The sequence below is a fragment of the Capricornis sumatraensis genome, chromosome 12 (assembly GCF_032405125.1).
Source record: "Capricornis sumatraensis isolate serow.1 chromosome 12, serow.2, whole genome shotgun sequence".
Classification (NCBI taxonomy): domain Eukaryota; kingdom Metazoa; phylum Chordata; class Mammalia; order Artiodactyla; family Bovidae; genus Capricornis; species Capricornis sumatraensis.
The window spans coordinates 60,027,240-60,048,206 of record NC_091080.1 but is presented as its reverse complement, the minus strand read 5'-3'; the positions used below and the strand labels follow the sequence as shown (position 1 = coordinate 60,048,206).

The following is a 20,967-nucleotide window of genomic DNA, read 5'->3' as shown; positions in this document are numbered from 1 at the left end:
ATGTTGTATACATACAAGTCTATTTCATACTGACCATTTGTAGGTAATTTTAAAAAATGATTCTGTTAATTTCCTATTGCTAATGTTACCAATTAATGAAAACTTAGAGGCTTAAAACAGCACAAATTTATTGAATTATAGTTCTGGAAGTCAGAAGTCTGAAATAGGTCTAAGAGACTAAAGTGTTGACAGGGCTGCTTTCCTTCTGGAGGTAGAAGAATCTGGAAGGAGATATCTGTCCCTTGCCTTTTCCAGCTTCTGGAGGCCGCCTGCATTCCTTGGCTTGTGGCTCCCTTCCAGCCGTTGCGTCATTTCCACATCTGTTTCCACCCTTCTGTCTCTTCTCTGATTTCCTTGCCTGTCTCCTTCCCTTATAAGGACCCTTGTGATTACATTAGTCTCACTGGGATAATCCAGGATAATCTATCTCAAGATCCTTAATTTAATCATACCTGCAAAGCCCCTTTTGCTATGTAAGTTAATGGGGATTACAACATGAACATCTTTGAGAGGAGGCATTATTCTGTCTATCACTGGTTAAATTCTCTTAAAAACTAGTTTTCCTAAACAGGCAATAAAGCAGAAATAGTAATTGACAGAAAGAAGACTAGATTCAGAGGTGAATTCTAAGCAACCACAAGTTAAGTCTTTATCTATGGTAAGATTTAGATGTAGTCAGCGGTTTATAATTTCTGTTAAACATTCTCCATGTTAGACAACCTTATTATTTTGTATATATATTATCTTTGAGTAAGTAGTATAATTTGTTTATTGGAACAATCAAGCTTATTGGTTTTCAGAGTTCCAAGTAGCATATTCAGGCTGATGACACTGTATTTTATATGAACTGTTAAAAGTAAAAAACATAAATTTTTATCACAGTTCTTCACCTTAAATGAATATAAATCAGCATAAGATACTCTAAGAGCTAAAATTTATGTGTAAATTTAGCATGAAGATGGCAAATTTCACTTGAAGTTTCCATCAAGAAACTGGAATTAGCTCTTGGGTGAGGAACAAGACAATTTTTCTAGAGATTTTCTCTTTGGGAAATATATTTATAGAACGTTCAAAGAGAAGCATTGATTGTTATGTTGCTTTAGCTCATCTATAGCGGCAGAAGCTAAACTCTTTGCTCTCAAAATGTATGGTGCACAGAATGCTACAGCATGTTAAATATTTGGTACTAAAAAATGTAGCTCTCCACCTAAATTACCTCAAACCATAAATATTTTTATCTCATCCTATGCCCTTCTTTACTAGACAGGCACATAACTGTGGGAAACTATTTCTACATTTTCTAAAATATGAATCTAAGGGAATTGGATTAGCCACTGTTTATCTATAGTAGATGAAGTCAGTATTAAACTGCTACAAAGAGTAAGTGAAGAGACTTGCATGCTTTTGGATGAAAATCATAACATTGTAAAAATGTTCTGGAATATTTTACTGATTATAACTTGGATATTGAGTTATGTGGCTTTCCATGTGCTTTTTTATACCATTGTTATAGAATTCAGTTACAAGTTTGATGGCTGTGCTTCTTAAAACATTAAGTGTCAGGGAGGATGTTGTTGGGTTTGCCCCATTTTATATACTGGGGTGGGGCGCTTTCATTTCCCCACCTTTAGGCAGTTACAAGTGACTAGGCTTTCTTAAGGTGGGTATTTTAGGAGCAGCTAATATTCAAAGACATGTTTCTAGAGAAAACAGAATGTGAGCATTGCTCAAAGAAATTGGAATGTGTTTTTCTTTAATGGTCAAATTAATAGAGGTGCTTATCTGCTTTATTCTTTATCAGTTGTAAGTTCCCAGTAGTTCCCAGGAAATTTTAATGAACAGAATATATACAACTTCAAGAGAAAAGTCTGACTATGAAAATTCAGAAGGTGAAAGTTATCTTTTGAAAGAGCAGTTCACCATCATTTTAACTATTGGATAAAGCAGAGTGACAAAAAGTTTATGATGGTAAATTGGAATGTGATGGGAAAGTCTACCGATTTTCTTTTTGCCTTGCTATGCTGTGTTCAGCTGTGTCTGACTCTTTGCAACCCTATGGGCTATAGCCCACCTGGCTCCTCTGTCCATGGGATTTTCCAGGCAAGAATACTGAAGTGGGCTGCCATTTCGTTCTTCAAGGGATCTTCCCGAACCAGGGATTGAACCCACGTCTCCTGTGTCTTCTGCATTGCAGGCTAATTCTTTACCACTGAGCCACTGGAGAAGCCTTTTGCATATTAGTTTAGCTTTTTTCAGTATCTTCTAGGCTAACACCACTTCCCACAAATTGCAAAAACTGCAGATATATTTTCTCTAAAATTATTTAGAAACGATTTTAAAAATCAGGTTTATAAGTGACTTGTAGCACCAGTAGAGACTCTTTAGGCAGACCTCTGCCTGCAACCAAAGTTACAGTATCTTCCAATAGTTTACAGGGAATAATAGCGATTTCTCAGTGATTAGGTCAGGATCCATGACAGCCTGCTTGGTTTGTAGAGGAGTTAGCTGCTACTGGTGAATTAGCTATTTTCTGGGCTTCTGTTATCCACTGCAGAACTTTTAAAGACACCAGTTACTTTTTAGTGCATCAAGTCTGAAAAGTTGCATATTGATGTTTTGTGGAAGAGTTAGAAATAACTCCACATTTTTTATTGACTCTAATGAGAGTATAACTTCAAGGAGTTTGCTTGAAGGGAGTAATATTCCTGTGGACTTAAGGAATGTGTGTACTTCAGCCAAGTGAAGTAGAACTTTTAAAAACTACTTTTAAAAAGTTTTTGTTTGTTCTGAAATAATTTCAAACTTATGGAAACATTAAAAAATTGCAAAGAACTTTCCTATTTCGCTCAGATTTTCCACTTATTAACTTTTTTGCCAAGTTTGCCTTATAATTCTCTCTTTATATATTTTAACATTTTTTATGACTTTTGAACTATTTGAGAGCAAGTTGCCCTACCCAGTTAATACTTGCGTGTTTTTCCTAAAAACAGACATGCTGATATAACAGAAGTACTAGCATCACTCTCAGGAAAAACCATTGATCTATTATTTCCATTTAATCCACAGACTTCATTCACATTTCATCAATGATCTCCATAATACCCTTCATAGGTCCAGGATCCAGATCTAATATCTCTCTAGTTTCCTTCAATCTGAAGTAGTTCTTAATCTTTTCTTCTCTTTTCTTATCTTGACATTTTTGCACAGCATTGCTTACTTTTTGAAGAGTCCAGTTATTTTGTAGGATGTCTCTCAATTTGGACTTGATATTTCCTCCTGATTAGATTCAATTTTTGCATTTTTGGAAGGAATACCACAGAGGTGTGTCCTTCATCATACCCAGAGACACAGGATGTTGATTTGTCCCGTAGATTTGGTGATGATAGCTTTTATCACTTGGTCAAGATAGTGCCTGCCAGATTTCTCCAGAAAGAGAATTTTGTTAAGAATTTGTACTTGTCAGTTAATTGTTAGTATTTTGTGAGGACATGAGTTTGAGCAAACTCTGGGAGATGGTGAAGAACAGGGAAGCCTGGTGGGCTGCAGTCCATGGGGTCGCAAAGAGTTGGACATGACTGAGCAACTGAACAACAACAAATTTTGTGAGGAGATACTTTCCAGATTCTTATGCCTTAGCTTTCATTGATAACTCTTTTTTAAAATTAAATTAATTTTTATTGATGATTCTCACCTGAATCCATCACTACCATGATGGTTGAGAAATGGTATTTTTTAAATTCCATTATTCTATCTTCTGGAATTAGTTGGCATTCTGTATCAAGTTGAGCTATACTCTATCTGTTTGTCTGTCTGTCTATCTATCTATCTGTATCTTTCTATCTTTCTATTTTTCCACTGGCGGAAATTCATGGATTCCTATTTTGGACAAGGGGCTATAATCTGTTACTGACATTATTGTTTTGGAGATCAACTTGTCTCAGATTTGACCATTACAGCTCCTTCACACTGACTTCTATCTCGTTTTCGATGCCCTCATCATTCTCTGAATGTTTTATTCTGGTATGGAAGCACATTTCAGGCTCATTTACCCTGCCCCAGTCTGAGAATCAGCCATTTCTTCAAGGAGCCCCATATTCCTGTAGTGGAGGATGGTGTTCAGAAGTCAAGACCTGGACAATTGGTGTGCTCATTGCTCCTGGGCGTCTTAGCTTCTAGGATCTCTCAGCCTACAGACTTATAAATTATATGTATGTATGTGTTGTCTTAGTTAAATTGGGCTATTATGACAAAATACCACTGACTGGATGACTTAAACAACAAGCATTTGTTTCTCAGAATTCTGGAGGCTGGGAAGTCCAGGATCCCAGGGGCTGGTAGATTTGGTGTCTGGTGAGAGCCCTCTTCCTGGTTTGTTATATCCTCACGTGGTGGATGAGGAGAGAGAGGGAGCACAAGAGAGGGTTTTCTCTTTTCTTTTAAGGGCACAGATCCCATCATGAGGACTTTACCCTCATGACCTCATCAGCACTTAACCTACTAAAGGTCATATCTGGAAAAGGTCAGTTTTCATTCCAATCCCAAAGAAAGGCAATGCCAAAGAATGCTCAAACTACCACACAATTGCACTCATCTCACATGCTAGTAAATTAATGCTCAAAATTCTCCAAGCCAGGCTTCAGCAATACGTGAACCGTGAAATTCCTGATGTTCAAGCTGGTTTTAGAAAAGGCAGAGGAACCAGAGATCAAATTGCCAACATCTGCTGGATCATGGAAAAAGCAAGAGAGTTCCAGAAAAACATCTATTTCTGCTTTATTGACTATGCCAAAGCCTTTGACTGTGTGGATCATAATAAACTGTGGAAACTTCTGAGAGAGATGGGAATACCAGACCACCTGACCTGCCTCTTGAGAAATCTGTATGCAAGTCAGGAAGCAACAGTTAGAACTGGACATGGAACAACAGACTGGTTCCAAATAGGAAAAGGAGTACGTCAAGGCTGTATATTTTCACCCTGCTTATTTAACTTCTATGCAGAGTACATCATGATAAACGCTGGGCTGGAGGAAGCACAAGCTGGAATCAAGACTGCTGGGAGAAATCTCAATAACCTCAGATATGCAGATGACACCACCCTTATGGCAGAAAGTGAAGAGGAACTAAAAAGCCTCTTGATGAAAGTGAAAGAGGAGAGTGAAAAAGTTGACTTAAAGCTCAACATTCAGAAAACAAAGATCATGGCATCCGGTCCCGTCACTTCATGGGAAATAGATGGGGAAACAGTGGAAACAGTGTCAGACTTTATTTTGGGGGGCTCCAAAATCACTGCAGATGGTGACTGCAGCCATGAAATTAAAAGATGCTTACTCCTTGGAAGAAAAGTTATGACCAACCTAGATAGCATATTGAAAAGCAGAGACATTACTTTGCCAACTAAGGTCCATCTAGTCAAGGCTATGGTTTTTCCTGTGGTCATGTATGGATGTGAGAGTTGGACTGTGAAGAAGGCTGAGCGCCGAAGAACTGATGCTTTTGAACTGTGGTGTTGGAGAAGACTCTTGAGAGTCCCTTGGACTGCAAGGAGATCCAACCAGTCCATTCTAAAGGAGATCAGCCCTGCGATTTCTTTGGAAGGAATGATGCTAAAGCTGAAACTCCAGTACTTCGGCCACCTCATGCGAAGCGTTGACTCATTGGAAAAGACTCTGATGCTGGGAGGGATTGGGGGCAGGAGGAAAAGGGGATGACAGAGGATGAGATGGCTGGATGGCATCACTGACTCGATGGACGTGAATCTGAGTGAACTCCGGGAGTTGGCGATGGACAGGGAGGCCCGGCGTGCTGCCATTCGTGGGGTCTCAAAAGAGTCGGACATGACTGAGCGACTGAACTGAACTGAAAGGTCATATCTCCAAATACCATCACTTTGGAGATTAGGGCGTCAGCACAGGAAGTTTCAGGAGATGCAATTCAGTCCATAACATGCATATACATTTATATACATCTGTTTCTGTGACTGGACTTCCCTCGTAGCTCAGTGGTAAAGAATCCTCCTGCCAATGCAGGAGATGCAAGTTCAACCCCTAAGTTGGGAAGATCTCTTGGAGAAGGAAATGGCAACCCATTCCAGTATTCTTACCTGGAAAATCCCTTGGGCGAGGAAGCCTGGCATACTACAGTCCATGGGATCTCAAAGAGTTGGACACGACTTAGCGACTAAACAACAATTTCTGTGGCTACATATTTTTGTCTGTTAAAAACTTTGAGTTTTTAATATTATTAAAGATATTTACTAATATTAAAACCAGGTAGTCACACAAATACTTCCAATTCCAACCCAACACTGCAGATTATTCTATACTCCCGCTTTAATTTGTTACTCCCTTTTTCATCAGTGGGAACCTTGTCTTTCCTTATCCTCAACTGTTAATATTCTCAAATATTTACATATTTGCTTAATCTCCCTGTATGTTACAAACCTTCCAATTGAGTTGGCTGCTTTCTTCATCTTTACCATGTAGTCCCCTGATCAGATGTAATACGTCTTTGGCCACAACTAGACCGGCTGAAGCTTCAGCCTCAATGAACATGTCAGATATGCCAGCCAAGTAGACGATCATCCTGGCAACTTCACATGGATAGGCAAATGCATTAGGAATAAGGTATTATCTCTGTTTTCTGTGGCAAGTTTAAACTTGTTGCATTGAGAAACTTAATCTCATATTTTAAAAGTAAGCAATAGAAACAACATGATACCCTCGTGATATGGTTTATTGCTTGCCTTAACATTCTAATCTCATATTTAAAGATTGTAAAGATCAAATTAGAAACCCCTGTTAGAGTTTTTATTGATGAAATCTTCTTTTGAAGTTAACATAAAGGAATCATGTCAGTATTTGAAGAGGTTTTGATTATATCAGTGATATCAGACTATTTTTTTTAGGTGTTGTAATTGTGTATGTTTTCTCTCTCCTCTTTATGTGGTAAATGTAATTACAAGTATTGAAAGTAACCGTTTATAAGTCTGTGAAGTTCTCTGAACTTTTTCATTCTACTGATTAAAAAGTGTACAGTGTCTCATATCCTTTCTTAGATTGAATCTGTATTATTGAAGTGTTTTGCAATCTTATATATTAAATATCTTTTAGTTATCTGTTTGAAGCTTTGTAATTTGCCAGTGAGTCTTTTTTACCTTTTAGTATGCTTCTGTGTAGATAGTATTATATATGGTATACAAATGAGTCAAATCTATTAGGAAAGATCTATCTCTCTTAATTTATTTACTAGATTAAAGAACTTTTTTGCCTTTATGTTACACTCATATACCTCAATGTTTGTAAAAGAGGAAAAAATCTTGGCATTTTCATTTCTTAACAAGGAAAGCTGATTGTTTTTATTTTATGACATACTGTGTGTGCATGCAATGATGAAAATATTAACACAGAAGTGAGAACAGATTGTGGACAAAATCTATAAGTTCTTTAAAAATCCTATTTTGCACTTTACTTCTTATCTAATGTCTGCACTGACCTGACAGGAAGTACCGGTCTGTGGCCCAGAGGCTGCGGACTCCTGTTACAGGTTAAGTCTTCAATCTCAGTTTTGTTGTTGTTTAGTCGCTCAGTCATGTGGACTCTTTGCTGTCCCAGGGACTGTAGCCCGCCAGACTACTCTGTCCGTGGGATTTCCCAGGCAAGAATACTGGAGTGGATTGCCATTTCCTTCTCCACAATCTCAGTTTACCTAGCATATGGTTGGTATTATCATTTTCCATTTACGGATAACCCATCTCAGTTTACTCGTCCATAAATGGAAGATGATAATACCAACCATATGCTATGTTTATGAGGAGTTAGAAAGTATGTCCAACTCCAAAGCATCAGTTACCCTCTTAAACAGTTTAAATATTAGTGTCATCTTTTGAATTGTTTTCTCTGTGCCATTTTCGTTTTTATCTGAGAGTGGCTGTAAATGCCCACACCTCCCCAGTCCAAACTTCAGCTTCCCATATAGTGCTAACTGGGTGCTGGTACCTCTGTCTTCTTTGTCCTCCCTAATGCTCTTCTCTGCCTCATCCATGACGCTCCATTTCACTGGGTGGTTGTTGACAGTCCTGTTGTGTTGTGGGCATTATTTTCTCTGTACAGGGCTACAGTCCACTACAGAAACACACGCCTCAGAACATGTGGTTTTAGTGAAACTTGCGGTCATGGTTTCTCCTGGCTCCCAGGCTGGAGAGCCTCTTCTGTGCAGATGGCTCACTTACATCTTGCCCACAGCTCTAGCTCTGGGCATGGGCCAGACCAGATAGAACTCTTCTCTGGATATTTCACATGCGAGTCCATGCTTTTCTGTGACAGGACTGGAAGGGGCTCCTGCAGCCAAGAGGGAAGGAAGCCAAGGGTGGCAAGAGAAAGGAGGATCCCTGGTTTCAGCTGTCTATAAAGCCAGTTCGTCACTGACCCTTTCTGGTTAAACAAAGAAAATGAGTTCTCTTTATTTGCTTAAGCCAGTTTAAATTGGGTTTCTGCCACTTTTCACTGGAGAATATTTGCCTGGAATCTTTCTCTCTCCCACTCCAGTTGACGACGTTTTACTCATGCAGTGGGCTCACTTCAGGCTAATTCAGATCTTCGAAAAAGTCCACTCTTAACCCTGAGACTGAACCAAGTTGCCTTTCTCTTTTCATAGTTCCTCTCAGTACTGCTTTCTTAATGTTTTGCATATTATTTTGGAATTTATATGTGCACAAGTTTATGTTTTCCACTGTATTCTGTTCTGGAACATAGTCTGAAACCTTTAATACCAATTCACATTCAGGTACGCTGTAAATTCTTAAAAAAATTTTTTTTTTTAATTCACTGAATGACAAGGGAAGGATTTGCTGACTGCTAATTATATGTGGGATTTGATTGCAGAACTCCCACAGGACTGGGGGAAATAGAGACTCTTGGAGGGAACAAACAAAATCTGGTGTGCACCAGGACCCAGGGGAAAGAAGCAGTGACCCCACAAGAGACTGAGCCAGACCTACCCGTGAGTGTTTGAGGGACTTCTGCAGAGGCGTGGGTCGGCAGTAGCCTGCCATGGAGACAGGGGCACAGCCAGCAGCAGTTCTGGGCATCGTGTGTTGTCATAAGTCCTTTTTGGAGATTGTCAGTAGCCCTACCGTAGAGCTCATAGGGCTCCTGGACTGGGTCACCTCAGGCCAAACAACTAACCAGGAGGGAGCACAGCCCCACTCATCAGCAGACAATTGGATTTTATGCAGATAATTTCTTAATAAAGATCTTTGGTAACAAGAATGAAACTTAAAATGCCTTTTGTTTTTATCTTTACAGTTGTTGCCTAACTCTGAGCATTAAAGTAATGATGATCATTTAGAAAATGTACCAAAAATCTTCCTATAATCCTACCACCCATATGCTTGATAGTCTTATGACATGTGTTTCCTCAGAGTTCTCAAGGCTGAAAATTGCATAACAAAACCAACATCCAGATTGCTCATAATAATTGGTACATGTTACTTGCTTCTACAAATCAACTAGAAAATTCTATCAGTTATAATTTCTAGGCCATCTTTTATAATTGATTGTTTAGAAGTGTTTAGGAAAGCTGTTCAAAGCCCATTACAACCTCATTTCCCTTTTATTCTGCCTGGAACACCCCCAGAATTAGCTCAGCTTAAGCTTGCTGTGGGTGTTTGTTTGCCAGTGTTCCCTAGGACCTGACTTTGAGTCCAGCCCATTTTAAGCCACAAGGCTTTGCTACACCTTGTTTTTGAATGAGAATCAGCAAGGATTTTCTCAGTTACATCAACAGAATTGTGGGGAGTAGTGTGGGAAGGCAAGTTTGAGCAAACACACCCAGGGAAGGAACCCAGTTGGCCGTATTAAAGGGAGGCGTGGGTGGACAGAGATGGGGTTGCTATGCCTTGAGGGAGCGTGTGTTCGCATCCACTCAGATCAAATGGGATCATAAAGGAATGCAAGATTTGAAACAGAAACAGCCATCTGTGTGTATGATAAACATTTGGTAAGTTGTGATTTCTCCATCTGCCTCCTGATGAGCTGGGGTACTAGGCTGGTGTAAGACAACAACACTTCATCAGAAAAGCCCTTGTAATGACCTCTTTCCTGAATTCACGTGGTGACTCTGATTCTACCTGGAAAAAAGATGGAGCTATAAGAAATAAAAGAGATTTGAAGTATGTGCTTAGGTGAGGTGAGGGAACAAAGTAGAGAAATGGCTTCTTTAGTTTAGAATTCACAAAATCCCATTTATTTCATTTTGAAGCAATGAAACCACGCTAAATTAAACTCCATTTGCAGACTAGGAAGTGTTCAGTCTTTAAAGACATGTGCGTTTCACAGTGAGAAAGGAATGTCTTCCAACTTAAAGTGTAATTTTTGTCATCTCTTCATCCAGATAATAAAATGTTGTAATTTCCAGTTACAGAGTAAATCTGTGATAAGATATAACTACAGATACTGTGAGAATGTTCCCTGTAAACTCAGATTCTCCACTGTCACATGCCTTTGTTCTAATTTTATTTTCACCAGGGTGCTTACTCATAGAATAATGAATAAATTGTTTTGCTCAATCTTTTTCTGGAGATTTAGAGTGAAGTACCTTTAGCCAATATTGAACTAAGTACCTTTAGCCAATATGAAACTGAAACTGAAGTCGCTCAGTCGTGTCCGACTCTTTGAGATCCCATGGGCTGTAGCCTACCAGGCTCCTCAGTCCATGGGATTCTCCAGGCAAGAGTACTGGAGTGGGTTGCCATTTCCTTCTCCAGGGGATCTTCCCAACCCAGGGATCGAACCCGGGTCTCCTGCATTGCAGGCACACGCTTTACCATCTGAGCCACCGGGGAAGCCAATATGAACTAAGACTAATTTTAGTTCTCCTCCTTCTCCATAAGGGTATTTTGGGAGAATGAAAGTGGATGTGTTAGTCGCTTCATGGTGTCCAACTCTTTGTGACCCCAAGAACTGTAGCCCACCAGGCTCCTCTGTCCATGGGATTCTCCAGGCAAGAATACTGGAGTGGGTTGCCATTCCCTTCTCCAGGGGATCTTCCTCACCCAGGGATTGAACTTGGGTCTCCTGCATCATTGCAGGCAGTCTCTGGTACTACTGTCTCAGCCAGGAAAGCCCCATTTGGGGCAAGTTTATTGTATAGATTACAAGTTCTTCAGGACTACTCCATTCTCTGGGTTCTCACCCTTTGGTTTTTCAGGGGTTGTCTTTGCATTTCACAGTTGTCTTAGTGCACTCAGGATGCTTTAACAAAAATCTCATAGACTGGGTAGCTTAGAAATAACAAACCTTTTTCTTGCAATCTGGTCCCTGTTAAGTCCAAGATCAAGGTGGTGACAGATTCATTGTTGCCATTTCCTGGCTCATAGGTGTCTGTCTTCTTACTATAACCTCCCATGGCAGAAGGGGTAAGGGACCTCTCCGGGGTATCTTCACACATGAAGGCAGAGCCTCATGAGGGCTAATCACTTCCCAGATACCATCATGTTGAAGGAGCAGGTTTCAACATATGAATTTGGAGAGGTCACCAGCATTCAGTTTTATAGCAAGTATATTAAGGTTCCTCCCCCCCACCCCACCATTTTTTCTGGTTTGACCCAGGGATTTTCCTTTTTCATTTTGAGAGCAGTTAACCATAAATAGATTTGGGGATCATTTAAATTGATAACTTTATTTTACCAGGGGTTTCTTCTGAAGAAAAATTGTCTAGACTTTATTATCTGACAGAACTATAAACTCCTGAGCATGTAACTATAAACTCCTGGCACATTGCACCTCAGTTGTTTCGCCTTGAAGCCTTGGATTTGCAAGGTCAGACCAGAAGATCCTGAAAGTGCTGGGTTAAGTCTGGATCATTGTTTTATAAACACAGCCCAGAAGTTCTGTTCCATGGCAGGACCTTGGGTTTACTAACTGAGCTGTGCAACTGGATTCTTTTTTGTGATCAGGTGGAAGTAAGGTTTGCTTTCAGTGATGGAAAGGGAGGTTTGCTCTATCTTCTTATGGAAGATATCTTCCATAAGATAAGAGATAAGATACCTTATGGAAGGGGAGGTTTCCTTTATCTTCTCTGGGCTGTTGATTTCCATACTGACTTACTTTAAAGAGTAGGGTAAGACATTTATAAACTTTTAACTTTGTGTGCTATGCTACTTGAAAGAAAACATCATCAAACCTAAGGATATCATAGACAAGAAATAGTAATGATGACTTAGACATCCCATATAAAATGTTAAAAGATATTGATTCTTTTTATTATGATACTTCACTGACTTTATAGATTCTTACTGCGCAGTGTGGTTTCCCTGAATCTATTTGCTCTACTTTTATATGTTTTCTTTAGACATTGGCACGGGATAACAATTTAGTAGTTGCTCAGGCATCAAAATTGGAGTATTTCTCTTTGACAGTCTGTCTTAATCTGCGTTGACTCTAGAAAGAAATGAAAGTAGTAGCTAATATATTTGGATATGATTTTTAAAGCATCTTCTTATAAGTCATGTCATATGAATCTTTCAACTGCCAGGTAAGTAGTCATGATGAATGTCTTTATCTCAGTTTTATAGATAGGAAGATAGATTTTGTCTGAGAGTTAAATTTCATGCTGGAGACCACACAGCAGCTTCAGTGATAGAGTTGAGATGAGAACACAGATTTCTTGCTTGGCTTGATTTTTATCTTTCAATCACTGATGTTCCCTCTACAATGGGGACTATTCATTTTATAGAAAGATATTCAAGGTCACCGTAAATTGCTATGTAGGATTTCTTTAAATAACCAATTCCCATAAACATTGATAACTTGATTTATTGATGTTTGATTAACAGGGTGATGAATTATTTTCACATTGGAGTTTTAAAGGCAGTGTTGATGGCATGATAGTGAAAATGTGTACCCTTTCTTAAGTAGGGCCTCCCACTCAATCTGGCTTTTAAGATTTTTACCTAATGAATGAAGTAATCAGGGGATGGTGGTAGGAATCCTGATGCAGGATTGTGGAATTCTGGTGTGGCATCTGTAATTGCTGTATAGCTTTAGAATTGCATTGTTCCGCCTTAAAAGAGTTGTCTCTGAGATCTGTCCCTTGACCACCTCATTTGTTCATTTATTGATCACTTTAAAAGACATTTAATTTTTTTAATCTGGTAATTCCTCTAATCAATTTTGTATTTTCTCTTAGGCTTATTTGTAAAAAAAAAAAAAAAGGGGTGGGGAACTTTCTTAGTTTCTTTTTAAAATTTTTATGTTATTTGGGTATTGTTGATTTACAATGTTGTGTTCATTTCTGCTGTATAGCGGGGTGGTTCAGTTATATATATATGTGTGTGTGTGTGTGTGTGTGTGTGTGTGTATTCTTTTTCATATTCTTTCCCATTATGGTTCATCACAGGATATTGAATACAGCTCCCTGTGTGATACAGTAAGACCTTGTTGTTTATCCATTCTGTATATAATAGTTTGTGTCTGCTAATCTCAAGCTCCCCATCCATCCCTTCGCCACCCTACTCCCCTTGGCAGCTGCAAGTCTGTTCTCTATGTCCGTGAGTCTGTCCCATAGATAAGTTCAGCTGTGGCATGTTTTAGATTCCACGTATAAATGCTATCATGTGGCATTTGTCTTTCTCTTTCTGACTTACTTCACTTAGAATGATAATCTCAGTTTCTTCTTTAGTATGGTAATTTTCTCTTGAGACTGTCCTTTCTAGTTATCATAGAGTTCCTCTTCAGAGTATGTAAAACAATAATTAATATTTTAGGTTGCTCAGAATACTCTTAGATTACTACTAATTAAATTTTACAACCATGAATGTCATACTTATGGTTAGTGAGCCCTCCTGGAAAAGTCACAAAATATCTGTTTCAAGAACTGAATTTTTATCACCAGACAGATAATTTAAACAAAAGTAATACTTAAGAATATGTATCAAAATTTTATTGTCCTCATACATTTTAGTTTGCTTTAATTTTTCACTGTTATAGTTTCTGATATATTCTATATATGTTTTATTAAGATGAAAAATGGTATTAGAAAATGAGCATTGGCCATTGAACAGAATAAGAATGATTAGATTTTATGTCTTGTGTACAGTTTTTGTAGAAACCAGACTAAATTCTTGGGCACAGTGAAATGGAACCAATTCTTCATTGGTCAAAAGGTGAAAAAAAAAAAAAGACATTTATAGCCAGTAACAAAAGGGAACCTGCCAATGGAGAGCTGGCATTTGAAGAGGACGCATCTTTATTCAGCTGTCTGGAATCAAATCCAGGTCTCCCGCATTGCAGGAGGATTCTTTACTATCTGAACCACAAGGGAAGCCCTAATTGATAATTAGTATTATATAAATTGGCTTCCTAATTTATAGGGAAGCTAGTGACTCTAGCTTACTAGGTGGCACTAGTGGTAAAGAATCTGCCAACAAGTACAGGAGACATAAGAGGCGTGGGTTTGATCCCTGAGTGTGAAAGATACCCTGGAGGAGGGCATGGGAACCCTCTCCAGTACTCTTGCCTGGAGAATGTCATGGACAGAGGAGCCTGGTGGGCTCCAGTCCATAGGGTCACAAAAAGTCCAACGTGACTGAGGCGACTTAGCACAGCACAGCATTATACAGATTATAGGAATGCAGTATAGTGATTTGCAGTTTTTAAAGGTTATACTCCATTTATAGTTATTATAAAATGTTGGCTATATTCCCATTGCTGTACAATATATCCTGTAGCTTGTTTTATTTATGTGTAGTAGTTTGTACTTCTTAATCTCTTACCACTATTTTGCCCCTCCTCTCCTGCCTCTCCCCACTGGTAACTACTGGTTTGTTCTCTATATCTCTGAGTTTGCTTGTTTTTAGATCTAGCCACTAGTTTATTGTTTTTTTTTTTTTTATTCCACATATAAGTGATATCATACATATTTATCTTTCTCTGTCTGATTTATTTCACTTAGAATAATACCATCAATTCCATCCATGTTACTGCAAATGGCAATATTTCATTGTTTTAATATTCTACTGCATATATGTACTTAATCTTTATCCATTCATCTGTTGATTGACACTTAGGTTGCTCTTATACCTTGGCTTCTATGAACTATTTTTGAAATAGTATTTTTGTTTTTGATGGATATATGTGCAACAGTGGAATTGCTGGATCATATGGTACTTCTATTTTTAGTTTTTTGAGAAGCCTCCATGCTGTTAGACACAGTGGTTGCACCAGTTTACATTCCCACAGTGTAGGAGGGTTTTCAATTCTCCACATGCTCACCAACATTTGTTATATGTGTTCTTTACTCCATGTGATGGTACATAATGAAATGGTGAAATGATATAAAGATGTATGCATATCTGCTCTTTTTCATCCATGACCTTTGATAATGGACATTATAATATGAGTAAATGTCTTATGCCTCTTTGCATTGTTTTCCTCTATGTTTATGCATTTATATGTGCATTCCTGTTCCTGAGCATGCATCCACACACATGCAAAGGCACACAAAATGCTAAGTTTGAGAAAATTACTGCTGTGATATTTTTGATATTCACAAACTATGAATAGGGACTTGATGTCTGTTGTAGGCTTGATCCTTTTTCTCAGTTCAGTTCAGTCACTCATCATGTCTGACTCTTTGCGACCCCATGGACTGCAGCATGCCAGGCTTCGCTGTCCATCACCAACTCCCAGAGCTTGCTTAAACTTAGGTCCATTGAGTCGGTGGTGCCATCCAACCATCTCATCCTCTGTCATCCCCTTCTCCTCCTGCCTTCAATCTTTTCCAGCATCAGGGTCTTTTTCAATGAGTCATTTCTTTGCATCAGGTGGCCAAAGTATTGGAGTTTCAGCTTCAGCATCAGTCCTTCCAATGAATATTCAGAACTGATTTCCTTTAGGATTGACTGATTTGGTCTCCTTTCAGTCCAAGGGACTCTCAAGAGTCTTCTCCAACACCACAGTTCAAAGGCATCTATTCTTTGGCTCTCAGCTTTCTTTATGGTCCAGCCCTCACATCCATACATGACTACTGGAAAAACCATAGCTTTGATTAGATGTACCTTTGTTGGCAAAGTAATATCTCTGCTTTTTAATATGCTGTCTAGGTTGGTCATAACTTTTCTTCCAAGAAGCAAGTGTCTTTTAATTTCATGGCTGTAGTCACCATCTACAGTGATTTTCAAGCCCCCCCCCCCCCCCCCCCCCCCGCAAATGAAGTCTTTCACTGTTTCCGTTGTTTCCCCGTCTATTTCCCATGAAGTGATGGGACCAGATGCCATGATCTTAGTTTTCTGAATGTTGAGTTTTAAGCCAACATTTTTGCTCTCCTCTGTCACTTTCATCAAGAGACTTTTTAGTTCCTCTTTGCTTTCTGCCATAAGGGTGGTGTCATCTGCACATCTGTGGTCATTGATATTTCTCCCAGCAGTCTTGATTCCAGCTTGTGGTTCATCCAGCCTGGCATTTTGCATGATATACTCTGCATATAATTTAAATAAGAAGGGTGACAATATACAACCTTGATGTACTCATTTCCTGATTTGGAACCAGTTTGCTGTTCCATGTCCAGTTCTAACTGTTGCTTCTTGGCCTGCATACAGATTTCTCAGGAGGCAGGTCAGGTGGTCTCGTATTCCCATCTCTTTAAGAAATTTCCACCGTTTGTTGTGATCCACACAGTCAGAGGCTTTGGCGTAGTCAATAAAGCTGAAGTAGCTATTTTTCTGGAACTCTCTCACTTTTTCAATGATCCAAAGGATGTTGGCAGTTTGACTTCTGGTTCCTCTGCCTTTTCTAAATCCAGCTTGAACATCTGGAATTTCACAGTTCACGTACTGTTGAAGTCTGGCTTGGAGAATTTTGAGCATTATTTTGCTAGTGCATGAGATGAGTGCAATTGTGTGGTAGTTTGAACATTCTTTGGCATTGCCTTTCTTCAGGATTGGAGTGAAAACTGCCCTTTTCCAGTCCTGGTTGGGGCATAGACTTGGATTACTGTGACATTGAATGGTTTGCCTTGGAAACAAACAGAGATCAGTCTGTCATTTTTAAGATTACACCCAAGTACTGCATTTCGGACTCTTTTGTTGACTATGATGGCTACTCCATTTCTTCTAAGGGATTCTTCCCCCAGTAGTAGATATAATGGTCATCTGAGTTAAGTTCACCCATTCCAGTCCATTTTAGTTCACTGATTCCTAAAATGTTGATGTTCACTCTTGCCATCTCCTGTTTGACCACATCCAATTTACCTTGATTCACGGACCTAACATTCTAGGTTCCTATGCAATATTGTTCTTTACAGCATTGGGTTTTACTTCCATCACCAGTCACATCCACAACTAGGCATTGTTTTTGCTTTGGCTCCGTCTCTTCATTCTTTCTGATGTTATTTCTCCACTCTTGTCCAGTAGCATATTGGGTACCTACGAGTCTGGGGTGTTCATCTTTTAGTGTCATCTCTTTTTGCCTGTTCATACTGTTCATGGGGTTCTCAAGGCAAGAATACTGCAGTGGTTTGCCATTCCTTTCTCCAGTGGACCACATTTTGTCAGAATCCTCCGCCATGATCTGTCCATCTTGGGTGGCCCCTACACTGCGTGGCCCATAGTTTCATTGAATTAGGCAATGCTGTGGTCCATGTGTTCACTTTGATGAGTTTTCTGTGCTTGTGGTTTTCGTTATGCCTGCCCTCTGAGGGATCAGGATAAGAGGCTAATGGAAGCTTCCTGATGGGAGAGACTGACTGAGGGGTAAGCTGGGTCTTGTTCTGATGGGCAGGGCCATGCTCAGTAAATCTTTAATCCAATTTTCTGTTGATGAGCGGGCCTGTATTCCCTCCCTGCTGTTTGACCAGAGACCGAAGTATGGTGGAGGTAATGAAGATAGTGGTGACCTCCTTCAAAAGGTCCTATGTGTGCACTGCCACACTCAGTGCCTCCGACCCTGCAGCAGGCCACTGCAGACCCATGCCTCCACCGGAGACTCTGGGACACTCACGGGCAAGTCTGGGTCAGTCTCTTGTGGGGTCACTTCTCCTGGGTCCTGGCGTGCACAAGGTTTTGTTTGTGCCCTCCAGGAGTCTGTTTCCCCAGTCCTGTAGAAGTTCTGTAATCAAATCCCACTGGCCTCCAAAGTCAAATTCCCTGGAGGTTCTCAGTCCCTTTGCCAGACCCCCAGGTTGGGAAATCTGTTGTGGGTCCTAGAACTTTCTTAACAGTGCAAGAATTTGTTTGGTATAATTGTTCTGCAGTTGGTGGGTCATCTGCTCGGTAGCTCTATGGTGGGATTAATGGCGACCTCCTCCATGAGGGCTCATGCCACACCCAGGACTGCTACACCCAGAGTCCCTGCCCCTGCGGCAGGCCACTGCTGACCCATACCTCCACAAGAGACACTCAAGCACTCAAGGCAGGTCTGGCTCAGTCTCTGTTGGGTCTCCTGTGCGTACAAGGTTTTGTTTGAGCCCTCCGAGCGTCTCTGGCAAGTATGGTGTTTGATTTTAAGCACAATTTTGCCCCTTCTACCGTCTTGCTGGGGTTTCTCCTGTGCCCTTGGATGTGGGGTATCTTTTTTTGGTGGGATCCAACATTCTCCTGTTGAAGGTTGTTCAGCGGTCAGTTGTAATTTCGGACTTCTCACAGGAGAAGATATCTGGCCTCCTCTTAGTCTTTCCATTGGCAAGCAAATTGTGTAAACCCCTCAGAATATGACTTCACCCTTTTCTTTCTGCCAGTTCTCCCCAAAGCTCTGAGAATTGGGGTAGAAATGAAACAGAGTGAGATCTTGTGGGACTCTTCAGGTACAAATCCTTTCTGTGTCCCACTTTTTATTTGCAGGAAAAAGACTTCAGCCTCCTTAAGCTTCCTTGAGTTCCTTTTTCTAGTGGGTGATTTTATGACATGAAGGCATGGTGTGGTAATTTTGCTTCCTCATTGATGCTTAAGAATGAAAACCAAAAACTTTCTCACACAAAGCTAGGATTGTCACCACTTTGACTCCACGTAACGGTAATCTGGACGTGTAGTATGAGAGATTTGATGATAGGTGATTCAGCAGTGGCAGTTTCCACAGTTAATGTATTCTTATCTTTAGGATGCTTTGGTTTTTAGCTAGTAGGGCACCAATCATCATTATTTTTCTTAAAGTTAGCAACTAAACACCAAAGCTGTAATGGTTGGAAATATGGGAGCCATAGGAAGTGTGTGATGAAAAGGGTCTCAGTGACAACTTGTATTCTCCTATTTACTTCTCTCTCCATCTGCCCTGTGTATGTTTGTGACAGGCTCCGTTCCAAGAAGGCAAAGACGTTGTAATACTGCCTCATGTGCTGTATGATTCCGTTTCAGAGTGAACCAATGAACTCATTCAGGGAACTGTGTCTCCAAAATTACTCTGGAATAGAATTGTTTCTCATTTGCCTATTATGTTTTTGTTTCTGTGCTGTTCAGTCTTTGATTCTATAGACAGAGTGACTTAGCGTCTAAGAATGTTAGTGTTCTTTCAGTTCAGTTCAGTTCAGTTCAGTCGCTCAGTCGTGTCCGACTCTTTGTGACCCCATGAATCGCAGCACCCCAGGCCTCCCTGTCCATCACCATCTCCCGGAGTCCACTCTGACTCACGTCCTTCAAGTCCATGATGCCATCCAGCCATCTCATCCTCGGTCATCCCCTTCTTCTCCTGTCCCCAATCCCTCCCAGCATCAGAGTCTTTTCCAATGAGTCAAGTCTTCGCATAAGGTGGCCAAAGTACTGGAGCTTCAGCTTTAGTTGAATGAAATGGTTACACATTAATTCTTGACCTTTTTTTTTTTAAAGAAAACTCTTTTATAGATTCAGATCAGTAAACACCATTCCAATTTTCCAATAGTTGTTATTATATATATGATTTTAAAAAGTAAGGGTAGAGCAGAAATGTGTTGGAGGGATATGTAAAACACATGACAGATTCCTAAGTAAATTTTCAAAATTTCCTCGTTAAAAAGTCTGATTTGGTAGTTAACATCAGACCTGAGTGTAGAATGGTACAAAACAGATGTATGTTTGAGATCTGTCTCTGGGGGTGAAGCTTTTACACTGTAACGTGTGAGCTTAGCTTGTTTTCCTTCTTGTCCTCCCCGCCCCAAACCCTCCCAAACTATAATAAACAGTACTGAGGTACTCCTTTAATAAAGGCTGCATTTTAACAATCTTTGGTTTTTATACCTATAGAGAATACCAAGTATTAAAAACCAAGTTTTATGTTATTTGCTTCCTGACTTTATTTTTGTGGTTCATACATTTTTCAGATCTTTTTCCTATTGCTAAAGAAGGAAATGGCAACCCACTCCATTATTCTTGCGTGGAAAATCCCATGGATGGAGGAGCCTGGTGGGGTACAGTCCATGTGATCACAAAGAGTCAGATACGACTAAGTGACTAACGCGCGCACACACACACACACACACACACACACACACACACACACACTATTAGGGGTGTATTCTAAGTTACTTCAAAACTATTAGGGGAGTGTTTACCAAAGTGCATCAGCAATTGATGAACAGTTCACAAAATGAATTATTAGGAGAAACATAATTTAGCATTTTCTTTTTACTCTTCTAAGCAACAGAAAGTTATTTAAATTGTGAATAAAGCACTGTTGTAAATGCTGTAGTAGATGCAAAGATGAATGAGACCAGTGGTCTCACCCCTTATGTGATCATCAAGTCTGGAGGAGAGTGATGTTTGTGAACAATTCGAGGAGATGAATGTGGGAGTAAGGGCAAGTGCCCATGAGGTCTCTCTGCAGCAGGGGCCAGGCTCAAGCCTCAAGAGTGGTCGACAGCAGTGTGAGGTTGATGGGCTACTTTGAAAGATTTGTCTTAATAATGTTGATATACATGGTGCTTCAAAGTTAGTGTTTGCCGATGTTCACTCTTTCTCCTTTTGTTTAAAGATTTTTGATTTGGGGATGTTTCCCCTTTCATGTAGTT

The 20,967-nt window shown here is 39.8% G+C and overlaps 1 protein-coding gene across 3 annotated transcripts in view; it reads left to right on the top strand.

Moving 5' to 3' along the window:
• Positions 1-20,967, top strand: part of TBC1D4 (TBC1 domain family member 4) — a 216,650-nt gene that overhangs the window by 44,723 nt on the left and 150,960 nt on the right. The gene's annotated exons all lie outside the window — the stretch shown is intronic.